A 16774-nucleotide genomic window follows, 5' to 3' on the forward strand; every position below is an offset into this window, starting at 1 on the left:
ATGAGTGTTCATTAATTAAAAATAAATTCAAATTTTTTAATTATTGAAGTGTTACAGAAATTTAATTTTCTGTGTGGAATTAATTTGGTTAAATAATTTTATTTTACTTCCAAATTAATTGAAAAATAAAAGTTACATTTTTGTTTCTTTTATTTTTACAGAATTTAATTCTGTGAATTTGGATTAATTTTCTGTGTAGTATAAATTCGAATTCATGGCTACTGAAACAAATGCTCAAACAAGTACTAGTGTGGTGGTTGCAATTTCGCCAACCCCCTTTTCTGTTATAACAGTACCGGTAAGGCACGGTGAGAAGCCAGAGAAGTTCTCTGGAACTGATTTTAAAAGATGGCAACAGAAAATGTTGTTCTATCTTAGAACTCTGAACCTGGCTCATTTTCTCTGTAAGGATGCTCCTATTTTGAAAGAGGATGAAACCGATTGGCAAGTGGTTACTGTGGTCGATGCCTGAAAACATGCTGATTTCCTTTGCCGGAACTATATCTTGAACGAACTTGACAACACATTATACAACATCTATAGTCCTATTAAGACAGCAAAAGAACTTTGGGAGTTTTTGGAGAAAAACTACAAAACGGAAGATGCCGACTCAAAGAAATTTGTGGTTGGAAAATTCTTCGACTTTGTGATGGTTGATTCTAAGACTGTGATGAGCCAAATTCAAGATCTCCAACTCATTCTGCATGACATTCATGCAGAAGGCATGTCTCTCAGTGAATCCTTCCAAGTTGCAGCCTTAATTGAGAAATTACCACAAGGCTAGAAGGATTTCAAGAACTACCTCAAACACCAATGCAAAGAAATGTCTTTAGAAGAATTAATTGTGCATTTGAGGATTGAGGAGAACAACCTCAATTCTGAAAAGCGGGCTGGTAAGCATCCTATGGAGTTTAAGGCAAATGTGGTGGAACATGTTTCAAAAGCAAAGAAACAGAAGTTTTCTAGAGAAAGTTCATCACAAGGCTCTAAAGGAGAGGGAACTACATAGTACAAGTTTAATGGTAAATGTTACATCTGTGACAAAAAGGGATATCGGGCCAAAGATTGTCGTAGCAAAGGCAAAAGTAAAAGAAGAACAAGCAAGAAGCCTGCTCAAGCCCATATGACTGAAGTGGACAATATCTTCAATGGTGTAGACGACATCAATCTTTCTGCAGTTGTTTCCGAGACAAATCTTGTCGGAAATCCTAAAGAATGGTGGGTGGACACTGGTGCTACTCGCCACATTTATGCCAACAAAAAGATGTTCACATCTTATTCTACAGTGGACAATGGTGAACAACTTTTTATGGGCAACTCCTCAACTTCCAAAGTTGAAGGACAAAGGAAGATTGTTCTAAAGATGACATCTGGAAAGGAACTCACTCTCAACAATGTGCTGCATGTACCGGACATTCGCAAGAATCTTGTTTCCGGATCTTTGTTGAGTAAGAATGGGTTTAGGATAGTGTTTGAGAGTGATAAATTTGTACTTACTACGAATGGGATGTATGTAGGAAAAGGTTACATGTCTGATGGCCTTTTTAAGATGAATGTAATGACCGTTGTACCCTCAGTTATTAATAAAAATACATCTTCTTCTTACTTGCTTGAGTCTTCAAATTTATGGCATGGTAGACTTGGACATGTTAATTATGGATCTTTGCGTAGATTAATTAATATGGAATGTTTACCTAAATTTGACATTGATTCAAATCATAAATGTGAAATTTGCGTTGAGGCAAAATTATCTAAAACTCCTTTCCATTCAACTGAAAGAAGTACGGAACCACTTGAATTAATTCATAGTGACATTTGTGATTTTAAATTAATTCAAACTAGAGGTGGGAAAAAATATTTTATCATTTTTATAAATGGCTGTACTAGATATAGTTATGTTTATTTAATTCGAACCAATGATGAAACTTTGGAAACTTTCATTCAATATAAGAATGAAGTTGAAAATCAACTTGGTAAGAAAATTAAGAAACATAGAAGTGATAGAAGTGGTAAATATGAATCTCCTTTTGGTGAGTTTTGTAAAGAATATGGAATAATTCATCAAACCACCGCTCCTTACTTTTCTCAGCAAAATGGAATTGCTGAAAGGAAAAATAAGACTATAAAAGAAATGATGAATGCCATGTTAATAAGTTCTGGATTACCTTAGAACTTGTGGGGGGAAGCAATACTTTCTGCAAATTATATTTTAAATAAAGTACCCCGAAAGAAAGTGAATCAAAACCTTATGAAATGTGGCGTGGGAGAGTATCATTCTACAAATACTTAAAAGTGTGGGGGTGTTTGGCTAAAGTGGTTATTCCTAGTCCTACAAAGACTAAGATAGGTCCTAAAATCATTGATTGCATTTTCATTGGTTATGCCAAGAATAGTAGTGCATATCAGTTTTCTATTCATAAATCAAAACTGTTACCCAAAAGACAACCTAAGAGTGGGGGTGAATTAGGTTTTTACAAATAAAAATAATAATACCCTAATAAAAATTATGACTAGCACAATAGATAAATATAGTTCATGAAATAAAAATAATTAAAACAAGTGTTCTAAAAACTATGTCAGTTAATAATTTTAGCACAGTGAAAATGTGAAATATAGCTATGGAAATTTAAATAAAATAAAGAAATAAGGGAGAGAGAGGCAAACAAATTTATAATGGTTCGGCTTCAACTCGGCCTACGTCTACTCCTCAAGTTTCACTTGAGATTTTCTACTATGCTCTAGCTTCACAAGGGTGCTATCAACCTCTTTACAAATGGAGCAATCATCCACGGATTTTACACAGACTTTCTAAGTCAAGAACACTGAGTGTACTACACTCTTACAAGGTTGAAAAGAAGGTGTTTTTGCTTTCACAGAAAGCTACAAGAATTATCTCTCAAAAATAGATATAAAAATGAAGCTTTGGTTTTTCTGTAAACCTTACATAGGAAAGATGGACTTAAAGATATACGTCTCAGTGTATAATTTCTGAAAGAGGATGTAAACAAAAATTGAAGAACATTTCTCAGAGAATAGATGTGAGTAATTATAGATGAAAGAATATTTTTTAATTTTTTGTAACTTGTTTACATTAGAGGCTTTGGTATATATAATGAAACTTATAGCCGTTTATAACCATTGTATTCATTTGAATTTATAGTCGTTTATAACCGTTGTATTCATTTGAATATCTTCCACTCCATCATTATTAATTTGAATATCTTCCACTTGAACCTTTTGAACCTCTTGAACTGCTGTTGTGCTGGGTTGTTTGAACCTCTATTTTTGGGCTGTTTGAACTCCTGATTTAATCAAATATTAAATACATTCTAACAACATTTAGGATAAAGGTTTAGGTGAAAAATAATGGGACAAAATAAATTTTCATTCTATTTTTCTCTTTCAAATAAATTGTCAAAATAAATTTTGATTATATTTTTCTCTTCCAAATAAATTAAAATATAATTAAATAAATCATCCAAATAAATAAGTCTAACAATCTCTCCTTTTTTGATGATGGCACATAATGATGTTTTGATTTGATTTGGGAGTAAGAAAAGCTCCCCCTCAAGTCATTCTCCATGAATTCATTTCTAAAAACATAGGTTAGCACATGTGTAATAAATAAGTTTTAATTGGAAACATGATATGAGACTAAGATATCAAATTATAAATACATAACATCAGATTAATTTGAAAATAATATCTGTAGACACCCTATTTTTGACTGCCCGAGAAGACTTAGGCTCCACTGATGGTTTACCTGGTGATGAAAGTTGTGCAGTGCAAAGGTTCGATTTCTTCGGCAAGAGGAGAGTCAAATCCCAACCTCACACCCCTTTTTGGACCAAAACTATTTTGAATGGTTTTTAGACCTTAAAACCCTCTCTTTCAAAATATTTTTGAACATAGGTTCCTAAGATGTTCCGACGCTCGCATTTTGTTAAATATTCTGCATTTCGGTAAACCGAGCAAGGACAAAGTGAAAATAAATGAAAGAGAGATGAAATCTTTGAAAAATCTTTCAAACTACCTTGTTTAGGGGTTTGGAGTTGAAGAAAAGAGGAGAGGAGAGAAGAAAACTGGTTTGGGAGAAGTTCAGTATGAATCCGGGAAGGATCGAAACTGAGCAGCTTCACCAAAAGAGGCATAACTTTTTCACAGTTGGAGTTTTGATGTGAGGCTACCACCATTGGAAATCTTACTTCCGGGGCTTCAATTTGGACACAAGAATGACCTGAAAAGGAGTCCAGATAAAGGAGAAATGCCCATTTGAAGTTTGACCTATAGAGCAGATTTTTGCTGTCGGCCAGAAAAGTAGCCAGCCGGCCAGTTGAAGTAGCCTGCCGGCCACTTTTTGCAAAAATTCATTTTGTTGCAGATCTTTTCCCTCCAGCTGTTGTACACTGCTCTAGATATTTCCAAACTCAGATATTTCGACAAAAGCTCCATTTTTGCTATATATGGAGCCATATCACTCATTTTGAAGGGGGAGAACATTGAAGCAATTTTGGGAGCCTCTCTCTCTAAAAAATCCTCTCTCTTTAGAAAATTTTCAGAGCAAAATCTTTGCCTTTCTCTCTAGAGTTCACTCCCTCTTGCCCTTTTGTGCATGAAAGCTTAGATACACCATACTTTTGCATACACATCCTTGATCAAACTTGACCACCATTGGGCTGAGATTCCTTGGGACCTTGTTTGAGCTCTAGAAGGAGGATTGAGCTTAGTTTGGCTCCTCTTTTGTGCCTAAGTACTGATGTGCTTCAAAGGAATAAGACTTACCTTCTTTAAGCTTGTTTTGCATGCTTGTTTTGCCACCTTTTCAAACTGTTTTTGGCTTGGCTTTGAATTGAAAAAAAAACTCTATTTTTCAGTCCTAAAAATGATAGCTTAAGCCCCTTTTGTGTTAGGGGGTTGTCTCTCCATTTGCTCTTTGGCTTGCAAAGCCTTTTGAGCCAACTTCCTAAGCTTTTGAAACCATCTCTTTTTGGCCCTTTAACCACTGAATTCCAGAGGAATTTTAGTGGTGGAAAGGTGGTTTTGAGGTCCAAAATGGGAGGGGGTGGTTCCCTCTCCTCTTGTCTTGTTTCCATGTGTTGATGGCCTACCAAATGAGCATGTATTTCTCCTTCTTTTAAGCTGAGTTCAAGCATGTTTTTGTGACTTTTTGGACCTGCCATAACTCTGTTTTTGGCTGGTTTGCTCATTGGTTGCTTGTATCTTGCACTTGTAGTGTAATTTTTCTCATTAGCCTTGCATGCTTAGTGTTTTGGCCTATTGTTCTAGCTTGCTTTAGCTCTACTCCAACATATTTTTGGTGTTATTTTGACATGCTTTAGCTCTCATTTTGGTTGGTAAGGTCACCTCTTGCTTGGTTTTTGTACTTGTAGTGCAATCTCACTCACTAGCCTAGCATACCTAGTGTTTTGGCCCATCATACTAGCTTGTTTTGGCTCTATTTCAGCATGCTTTTGGCCATATTTTAGCATGCTTAAACTCTATTCCAAGTGGTCTTGGTCATGTATGGCTTGCCTTGTAGGGCTATAGTGTAATTGGCTTTGCTAGTCTTGTGTTTTGAGACCCCTAGCATGCCTTATTTGTGACGTTTGTGTGATATGGCATCATTTGGTATGTAATTTTAGAGCATAAACTTCTGTCACACTCTCATGTTTAGCACTTTTTCAATGCTTTTGAGAAGTTGAGCATTATGCCCTGTTTGTGAGCCAATATATGAGCTTATTTTTCTTACCATCTATGCTACAAATCTAGCATGTTTTTGCCACTATTTTGACCTGCCTTAGATCTGTTTTGAATGGTTAGGGTCATTTGAGCATTGCTTAGTATGGTTGTAGTGCAAAAGGCCTTGACTAGCTTTGAGTTTTGGGGCCTTTAACATGTTGTGTATGTGATGTTTGCATGGCATGGCACCATTTGACATGTAATTTCAATGTATATAGTATAGTCACACTCTCATACACTTCACTTCTTCATAGCTTTTGAGGGTTGTGCACCATGCCTTGCTCATAGGCCAACATGTGTGCATGTTCTTCTAGCATTTTGAGCTCCCATTTCAGCATGATTATGCCACTGTTTTGGCATGTTTAACCTGTGTCCGGGGTTGGTTTGGTCATTTGTGCTATGTATTGTATGCCTATAGTGTTATGCTCTTTGCTAGCTTCAACGCTTTTGACTCCGAGTATGCTTTGCATGCATCATTTTCATGCTTTGATGTCATTTAGCATCCTATTTCAGTGCTGGAATATATGCCATTGCATTCCATCTTTCATTTGTTATATCACTTTTGAAAGTGGTCTTAAGCCCCTTGTTGGCTTGAGTATGAAATTGAGGCTCTCATGCCTAATGGTTTTAGCCTTCTCTTGAGGGTTTCTACTAACTAAAAGTATGAGGCTTCTTTCATGCTTAAGGTGCTTGTGGCTTAGGCCATCTTTCCCATAAGAGGACTTTCACATTGAACTGAATCGGTTAATGAATGACTCAGTAATTTTAAAATGTCTAAACAAGAAATGGACCGAGTAAAACATGTCAAGATAAGCATGTTGTTTGCATTGCATGTGTTTGGATCGGACATTAATCCAAACACGAGAAATGTGGAGCATTTCATACTCCAAGTGATGAAACGTGTCACATTTCTTGGTCGCCAACTCTCTTGATCATGCATGATAGAGGTGGAGGCTCTTTGTGTTGTTTGTGCATTCACTAACATTGTGCAAGCCTGATTCTTTGGCCATCATACATTGAGATACGTGGTTGGTAGCTTGAGAGCCGAGTACTACACTCCTTTGAGCTTGAGAAATGATAAAGAGAGCAGTTGCACATACATTTCCTTGCAAATACATTGTTATGCCTTTGTTGTTCTCTGTTGCAGCAAAAGTTGAGGTTCTGGAAAGGAAAGTGGCCGGCCGGCCACTTACACTAGCCTGCCGACCACTTGAAGTGGCCGGCCGACCAATTGCAGCAAATTTGTCCAAAATGCTCCTGTTTTGAGGCAGATGCAACCTGAAAGTGCGTTCGATGTTCTGAGGTCACCGTGAGTGCAAACAAAGACAACTTATGGCAAGGCAATGCATTTTCTGGGCGAAGCAAACCGAGCATGCTTGTCTCCCTCCCCTCAAGGCCATTTTTTAATTGCTTTGCTTAGAAATTTGCCGGTTTTGTAATTAATTAGTTAATGTGCTTAGCTAATTTAATTCATCTTTGTAATATTGTAATTAGCTTAGAATAGCTATTTTCTATCCGGTTTGTAATTAATTAGCTTAGCATAGTTAATTAGTTGATTTGTAATAAGTAGCTTAGCTTAGCTCTTATTTATTCAAACCCTTCGTCAAGAGGGCAAATGTTGTAATAAGGGTGCGTGCGTGTGTGCATGTCTTCCAACCCCATTTCTTTCTCCCTTTTACTTATCAGCTTTCGATGGTTAGATTAGGGCATGTTTCAATTAGCATACTTATGCTTTCCATGCGTGCATCATTCATTCATATTGCATGCACCGAGCTCGGCGCATCATTCAAACTGCATTGTATTTCAATACGTATTTGAATACATGTATCAAATTGTTGCATTCACATGCCATCTTAGATAGCCAAGCCTATTTCATTGCATTTTGCATGTGTTGCATTAAGCATCTAACATAGTTAGGATCATGCATTGATTTCTAACTAGCTTTTGTTTTGGCTCGAAGTACATTGTAAGTGTTTACGCTTTAGCATACTTGCATGTGTGTAAGTGACTGCCATGATAGCATGCTTGCCATGAGGCTATTTGCTTAATTGCTATAACTGCATGAATGCCTGTGGATAAAGGCTTCATTACTTGAATTGGAACAATTCATAATTGAGTCTATACTTGTATGCTGTGTGCATCACATAGTAAGTTAGCAAATAATCCGGAACAAGAACACATGTGTTTATAAAAATAACATATCATGTTAGTAGAGGCCGATCCTTTGATCGGGCGAGCGGGGGTGCTCATTTCAGGACATTCCCCTTTCGTACCCAAGTTCTCGAGCCGAGGCAATTTTTGTGATGACGGACACGTGGCCTTTGGCACGAGTCAGGGTTCCTAAATTTCCCAAAACAAAACATTTACGTAGCGACTCTAAAATCTGGCAAAGCAGTCCATGTTTGGCGCTTTTGATTCAAAATTGATTTTTCAAAACCAATTACCTGATTTGGACTCTTTGGTGATTTATCAGTCTTACATTGCACTTTGTGAGATTAGATTCAGAACCGTGACAGGAGTCTGAACTGTAGTAGCTAGAACCCAATTCGCGCCCTCGCGCACGGAGCGAGTTTCGGGCGTATTACAATACCAATAATACCCAATTCGCGCCCTCGCGCACGAAGCGAGTTTCCGCGCTTGTTAAGCATCGGCCGTTTGCGAAAATAGTCTTTGAGAATTTTTACTGAGGTTGACTAATTTTCTCGAAAATTGTTTCATCTTTTCCAAAAACTGGACCATTTCTTGGACCAAACAAGGAAAATTTTCAGTGCTCATAGCCTGACTTGCATGATTTTCAAATCAAAAATTGAACAAGCATGTTAATCTAACTTTCATGTTGGTGAAAATTGTTTTAAAACCAAAATAAAAATGGTCAAAATAATGAAATAGGGGCACAGTTGAGTCAGATGTTCTGTCTTCCTCCTGTTATCAACTTACTTACCAGAAAGGGCACTCTACTTGTCGGAAAGGGCACCGTATTCGCCAGAAAAGGGCACAACAAAGGGCAGAAAGCCCTCACATCCTCCAAACAACGAGGTATCAAGCAAAGTGCGAAGCACGAACTAGAATGGGACAAGATATTCCACTCCATCATCTGGACAGATCTTATCACGTCCAAGCTCCCCAGCAAAGCATCATCAACTGATGTTAGCTGCGGATTTGCCACACACCCAGTTGTAGCGCAACCCTTCCGTGGGAGGAATTCACTAGCTGTGAGCGGAAGAAAGAGAATCTAGCAGAATGCTAGGGGCACGAGCCCACAGTTTGCTGTTCGTCCATCAACCACCCTGGGGAGGGATGAAAAATGAGAGAATGAAGAATAGAGAGATGTGCGATGAGAGGAAAAGTGAGAAGAGGGCTTTTTTCAGAAAAACAGAGCTTGAGGGCCAAGTGATGTGAGAACCACAAATAAGAAAGGGTGGGAAACACTACCCGGTGAAACAGGCTCCCCGTGCACGTATGAGTGTCGTGTCTTTTTGTTTTTATCTCGATTCTTGTTTTGAGTCGTTTCGAGTGTTACTCGATGTGTCTAGGTTGTGTGCCTTTTATTTCCTTGTTGAGTCTTTTTCGCTATGTTCAGTCGTAGGCTCGATACCCGGTCAAAAGCTCATTTACCAATTCCAAAATAAAATCGTTTTACGCTCAGAGTGCCGTGCCGTTCTCCACAGCTGTGCAAAACAAGATTCATTCTTTCATAAAACTGCAGGGTTCAACCCAGGTCATTGTCAGAGCAGCAAAACCAGGACCTATCTGAAGCTATATAAGTTCCGAACTGCAAAGCAAAAGAAAATAGGGAAAATTTTGAGCATCTGAGTGTGTTTCACCTTCAGAAACTTCTGAGATTGCATTCCATATGTACCTCTTCAGGCCTTGCCAGTGCCCTGAAGAATGAGTGTGCCTCTACTCCAAGCTTAAGCATGCTTCAAGTCAGAACGGCAATTAAAGCAGCAGCATCAGATGTTATCTCTCGCCAATATGAACAGGGTGTGCCCCTTTTTGAGCTGAGTGTGTTGCAAAGTCCTCTAAGAGGTAAATCAGAGGCACCAGAGTACGTATTTGATGCTCCTCTACATAGAATATGAATTTTTATATACACTATTGTTGCATGCGTGCCACACATCGTTATGATTCATGCATAGAATATGCTTGCTCTCGATTCTGCATAGAATTTGCTTTCAATATTGCATAGAATATGCTCCTGTTTCTTGCATAGAAAATGCTCGTATCTTTTGCATAGAAAATGCACTCTTCCATACTTGCATAGAAAATGCACCTCATTTGCATAAAACATGCATTCACTCGCACTATCTTGTGCACTTACACTTTGTATCTCACTAGCACTGTCTTGTGCATCTTGTGGTTGTATCTCACTCGCACTATTTTGTGCATTTCAAATCAATCGCGCTGTTTAGCGCATCGCACTGTCTAGTGCATTTCAAATCAATCGCGCTGTTTAGCGCATCGCACTGTCTAGTGCATTTCAAATCAATCGCGCTGTTTAGCGTATCGCACTGTCTAGTGCATTTCATTTCAATCGCGCTGTTTAGCGTATCGCACTGTCTAGTGCATTTCGAATCAATCGCACTGTTTAGTGCATTTCAATCGCGCTGTTTAGCGTATCGCACTGTTTAGTGCATTTCAAATCAATCGCGCTGTTTAGCGTATCGCACTGTTTAGTGCATTTCAATCGCGCTGTTTAGCGTATCGCACTGTCTAGTGCATTTCGAATCAATCGCACTGTTTAGTGCATTTCAATCGCGCTGTTTAGCGTATCGCACTGTCCTGTGCATTTCAAATCACTCGCGCTTTCTTGCGCATTGCACTGTTTTGTGCACCTTACTTGCATTTTGCATGCATTCCATCGCGCTATCTTGCGCATCTCACCTGTACTTGTTAGTGCATTGTATCGCGCTATCTTGCGCACCTTATTTAGCATCGCACTGTTTTGTGCATTCACCTTGCTCGTACTGTTTTGTACACCTTTAGCATCGCACTATTTTGTGCATCTGTTTAGCACTGTTTTGTGCATTCACTCTGCATCGCACTATCTTGTGCACTCCTGGTCTAGGAGACCTTAAATCCTCTAAAGGTGTAATTCCTTTGGTGTTTGTCGTGCCCGAACGACTGCCGGTGGTCCGGTATAGCCACCTGCCTGTGTTTGCAGTGAGTTCCTAGGAGACCAACTGCGACGGTGGAAACTAGAGTTCGAATGGCTCATGCCTAGAACACAAAGGTTCGGGATTTCCGTGACTAAAGTTTGGTTTAAATACCCAGAGGCGTGTCATCGGCTTGAAATCTGTATGGAAGCCCCATAGGTTGAGATAGCGTGTATGCACCTCAATTCTGGATACTGAACCAACCTAGTCTGTCACCCCGTTGGAGAATAGGGAAAGCTGCGACCATGGTCAGGGAGAAAAGTAGTACCTGTGTTTCAACCAAGAAGAAGCGAAAGATCCCCAGCAGCATGAGTTAAGTCATTGCCAATTGCCCCTGTAAGGTGCCTTTACCTCTTAGCCATTACATTGCATTTCAAGTTATTACATTATAGTGCATTGCATGAATCCCCAATTGTCAAATCGACTTCGCGTAGCGTATAAGTCCAACTTTCAAACCGGCTTCGCGTAGCGTATAAGTCCAACTTTCAAATCGGCTTCGCGTAGCGTATAAGTCCAACTTTCAAACCGGCTTCGCGTAGCGTATAGGTCCAATCTTCAAAATTTTTCTGCATATCATTTTACATCTTGCCCCCTGCCTGCGGGCATGCCTGCGGGCACATCTCTGTTTATCTTGTACATTTGTCTAAGTCTTCAGCCTCGTCAAAAATGGGTCGTCTCTGGGCTTTGACATTCACTCCCGTCACTTATGACTTCCGAGTTCTGTCAAAGAGGGGCAACTGTAGACACCCCATTTTTGACCGACCTTAAGACTCAGATGTCACCGATTGAGCGCTTGGTGATGTTGCATAATGTGCTCGTTCAGAAGTTTCCGAGTTGCGGCCGTGAGCCTTGCCTCCGGACTTCCGAACCCTCTTTTGTGCTTTGCCTCGGTTTGCGAACCAGGCTCGATTTTCTTTGTTTCTTTTCCTGAGGGGAGGGAGAGGTCCCGTAGACCATCTCTCAGTGGCCGTGGGCTACATTTGGTGGCTGTAGGCCATTTTGCCCATTTCGGAGTCCGGTTTTCGGCTTTTCGGGACCGTTGGCCATGTGCCCGGTTCGGGACCGCTTAACCATCTCCATTTGCTCTGATTTTTGGCATACATCTTATTTACTCCCTTTTGAGGGACACTGGGGTCTGAGAAACCCACTTCGTGGCCGAATGCCACTTTCGGTGCTTAACAGCCCATTTTCGGGACCCCGAACTGCGCGTTTTGGCCCCCGAACATTCGTTTTGCAACGGTTTTCGTTCATTTTTGGAAGGTACCTCTGTTTTATCACTGGGAAGGCCGTAGAAGGGTGGGAGGCCAGTAATTGTTGCAGCAACCAGTTATATATCCTCCGACGCCCTCCGATGCCCGTTTTTCACACTTCCGGGCTAATGTTGAACACCTTGGGGCCACATTCTTGAACTTTCAACCACATATTTGTGATGTACACACATGGGAGGACCCTAAAAGTTCATGGCCGGCCACTAATGTTGCTTGACCCTTTTGAACCCCTCCTTCCGAGCCAATGTTGAACACCCTTGGGCCACTTTCTTGAACTTTGAACCACATATTTGTGTTGTACACACATGGGAGTACCCTAAAAGTTTATGGCTGGCCATTAATTCCATTTGAACCTTTTGAACCCCTCCTCAAAATGGCTTGTTCTCTCTCCTGTTTTAGAGTTTCCAAATTCGAACCACAGGGTCGTGAAGAGGAGACCTGGGAGGCCACCATTATGTGGTGGTCGGCCACTATTTCAAGTTGACCCTTTTGACCCCTAGCTGGCCGGCTAGGGGGGGTGGCCGGCCGGCCACTTCCAAGCCCAATAGGTGGCCGGTCATGTTCCTCTCTCTTTCCACTTTACAGCTGTGTAGCCCTTTCCCCCAGAAAATATCCCAATCCGGGAGATATTTTGTGGGGAAAAACTTGCCTATTTTCCCCCACCTTTTGCCCCTCCTTTACTCCCCTCTTCTTGTCCATATAACCAGCTGGTGGCATCACATTTAGGGGTTAGAAAACTTTCTCTTCAAGGCTAGATACATAATTCTCCCTTCATCCCTCTCATTTTGCTTGAAAACTCCAAGTCCTACACCTTGTTTTCTTCATCACCACCAAGCTCTACCACCACCACTCCATCTCAGCTGCAAGGAGAGGAATTCCAGCAGCTTAGAGGCAACAAATTTGGTCCAAGAAGTTGCTAGAGTTTGGTCTACAAGGGTGAGTTGCCATATCTCTCTTTTTAGCTCATTTCTTGCAACATTTCTTAGTCTCTCTTTCTTGTACATTAGAGCTCCGACCAAAGCTAAAAAGGTCATTTTTTTGAGCTCATTTTCATGTCTCATTAAGGGCTCAACCCTGTTTGAGCCCTCCATCTTGCACTTGCTTCAATACCCTCTTTGTATGTCAATATTTTGCATGCTTTTTCTAGCCTATGTGTGATCTATTTTGGAGTTTCTCATGAACTGTAAGTAGGCTTATTTTGAGCCCCTCTTCAACATTTAAGAAGGGCTCAACACTGTTTGAGACTTCCATATTGTACTTCCCTTTATATCCTCTTTTTGGTCCCATTTTTGTATGCCTTGGCAGCCCCTGATGTTGCTGTTTTTGGACCTTGGTCCGAACTAAAAGTGGCTTTATTTTGACCTCCTGAACATGTTTTATTAAGGGTATTTTCTTGGTTGGTGAAGTTTTTGTATACCTCATGTTATAGCCACTTTTGAGCCTCATTTTTGCATTGCATTTCTAATATATTTGTATACTGTTTTGGGGGCTGCCATAAACTGTAAAACATCTTGTTTTGGGTCCCTCTTCAATATTGTGGAAGGACCCTAACCTGTTTGGGGCCAGCAGCTATGAGTTTCTTCTTAATCTCATGATTAGGGCCATTTCTTGCATGCTAGTTTTGCCTTATCTTGGTTTGCTGTTTGGCCATGTTTTGTACTGGTAAAGTGCTTATTTTTGGGCTGCCTTTCTTCTGTCTTTTCATTCCATGTACCAATTATGCATGCTTTGTATAGCTGTAGTTCCTTTCTATGCGCCTAATTTGCATTTCGGGAGAGATTCCATGCATCGGGTGTGTTTTCGCCTCATTTCGGGGCTGTTTTACCCCACATTTCATTGCTGAAAATCCATTAGCATGCTTGCATGCCATTTTTGCCATATTGCATTGCATATGTCATTGCCTCGGTTTGCGTGCCCGTGTGCACGCATTTCGAGGCATTTCATTTTCATCCATCGGCCTCTTATGTGAGTGTGGCTGAGGCTCTTTCATGTTAGTGTAAGTCCATGTTGCATTCTACATGCCATTTTTGCCATATTGCATTGCATATGTCATTGCCTCGGTTTGTGTGCCCGTGTGCACGCATTTCGAGGCACTTCATTTTCATCCATCAGCCTCTTATGTGAGTGTGGCTGAGGCTCTCTCATGTTAGTATAAGTCCATGTTGCATTCTATATGCCATTTTAGCCATATTGCAGTGCATATGTCATTGCCTCGGTTTGCGTGCCCGTGTGCACGCATTTCGAGGCACTTCATTTTCATCCATCAGCCTCTTATGTGAGTGTGGCTGAGGCTCTCTCATGTTAGTATAAGTCCATGTTGCATTTTATATGCCATTTCCATGCCATATTGCATTGCATATGTCATTGCCTCGGTTTGCATGCCCGTGTGCACGCATTTCGAGGCACTTTATTTTCATCTATCGGCTTCCTATGTGAGTGTGGTTGAGGCTCTCTCGTGTTGGTATAAGCCCATATCATATTTCCATGTCATTTGCATTGCGTATGCCATTGCCTCGGTTTGCGTGCCCGTGTGCACGCATTTCGAGGTATCTCATTTTGACTGCATTGTGTATGATAGGATTGTATCTTAGTTGCATTCATGCATATCATGCGTTTTGCATCGTGTTCGGAATAGGAGTTAGCCCGGGCACGGGAAACGAGGTGCGTTTCGTACTCCGAGTGACGGAACGTGTCTCAATTCCCAGTCACCGACACTCCGGATCATCCATGATGGAGTTAGGTCTCGTTGTGTTTTCATGTGCATTCATCCTATATTAAATTGTGCAATTCGACTCCTCGGCCATCATGCCTCGATATGTGTGATTGGTGGCACGAGGATCGAGGCATGCATATATCTGTGAAAATACATTGCTATGCCCCTTTCCTGCTCTCTGTTGCAGCAAAATGAAGAATCAGCAACTTTTTGGAGCTTGGCACGCATTTCAAGAACAAGTGTAAACAGAGGCTAATTGGGGCATCCCAGTAGATTTTCGCGCAAGGCAGCCCAGACATGCATCATTCATCAGAAGCAAGATAGTCCCTGGCTTGCATGCCAGTTTTATTTACTTTCTTAGTTAATTTGTTAATTAAGTAGGAATTTGTATATTTTTCGGACTGTAATATTTTTTTTCATTTGGGACTGTATATTTATTTGGACCCTCTGTACGAGGGCATAACTGTAATAAGTGTGCGTGTGTGTGTTGTATGTCTTCCAACCCCACGTCTTTCTCCCTTTTATTTATCCGCTTATGGTGTTTAGATTAGGGCATATTTCAATTAGCATACAGTATGACAGCATGTTTGCATCATTCATCTGTATTACATGCACCGGGCTCGGCGCATCGTACTAACTGCATTGTACTTTCAATTCCAAATTGAATACATGTTAGCTGTAGTATTCCATATGCCATGTTTAGAATAGCCGAGCCTTCTATAGTTGCATTTTGCATGTGTTGCATTAGGCATTTCTGTATACATAGGATTCATGCATGGATTTCTAATGAGTTTCTGTTTTGGCTTACAGTACTCGGTGAGTTTTTATGCTTTAGCATCCTTGCATGCGTGTGAGTGGCTGCCATGAATAACATGCTTACCATGAGGTTATATGCTTATGTGATATAACTGCCTGAATGCCTGTGGGTGAAGGTTGGGTTATCTGAACTGGAATAATTCATCAAGTGTATGTTTTAAGCCCACTAGATAGTGTAGACACCCCATTTTTGACCGTCCTCAAGACTTGGACGTCACCGTTTGAACACTCGGTGATTATCCATGTTTGTGTTCGTTTGGAGTTCCCGGAAGTCTCGGCTCGCGCGCCTTGCTTCAGGATCCCCGAACTCGACCGTTTAGTGTCTGGTTTTGTACCAAACACTTTTGTTTTGCCCTTGAGAGGCAGGGTGGGGCTTGTAGACCATCCCCACCCACCACCGGCATTGGCTAGAGGCCACCGGCTGGTTTTTGCTGCCACCGGCAATATAGTTTGCCGGCCGGCACTATTTGTTGGCGGTCAGCACTATTTTGTGCCGGTCGGCACTCCTTTTGGCCAAGATGGCATTTTTGGCCAGCCGATTGCTGTTCATCTGCTTTTGCAGATATTTTTAGACAGCTGTCTTGCTTTTAGGGATCTCCCTCTTGTAAAGCTTGTCTTGTAAGCTTTACAAGAGATATAGAGAGAGGCTCTCTCTTGAAACAAAAAGAGAGGCTCGGTTAGAGACTTAGGATTTTTTGAGAGCAAGAACAGCCATTGTTGAGCTCTTGTTCTAGGGTTTGGGTGAGATACATTTTCTATCTCTCTTTCCCTCCCATTTGTTCACTAGGTGCTTTGTGTCTTACTATTGCACACAAACACCTAGTGTTTCACCTTCCTCTTGAAACTAGGGTTCTAAGGGCTTGTTCTTGAGTTTCTTGACTGGTTTGGAGCCAAAGGAGGCCATTGGAGCATCATTTGTGAAGAAGGCTTCAAGGGTGAGAATCTAGTCCCATTTTCTCCCATTTTTGCATTGATTTTATACCTATCTTAGAGCTGTTTTTGTGCTTATTGTATAACATAAAAAAGTTCTGTTTTTAGGCCCTCTTTATTGTTTATTAAGAGTGTTTTGTTGTTTAAGGGTT

At 40.7% G+C, this 16774-nt stretch overlaps 1 pseudogene; it reads left to right on the forward strand.

Moving 5' to 3' along the window:
• LOC114304620 (G-type lectin S-receptor-like serine/threonine-protein kinase At2g19130) overlaps window positions 1-16774 on the forward strand; it is a 48461-nt pseudogene that overhangs the window by 2697 nt on the left and 28990 nt on the right.

Source organism: Camellia sinensis, chromosome 8 (genome assembly GCF_055761805.1).
Source record: "Camellia sinensis isolate YWXY chromosome 8, ASM5576180v1, whole genome shotgun sequence".
NCBI lineage: Eukaryota > Viridiplantae > Streptophyta > Magnoliopsida > Ericales > Theaceae > Camellia > Camellia sinensis.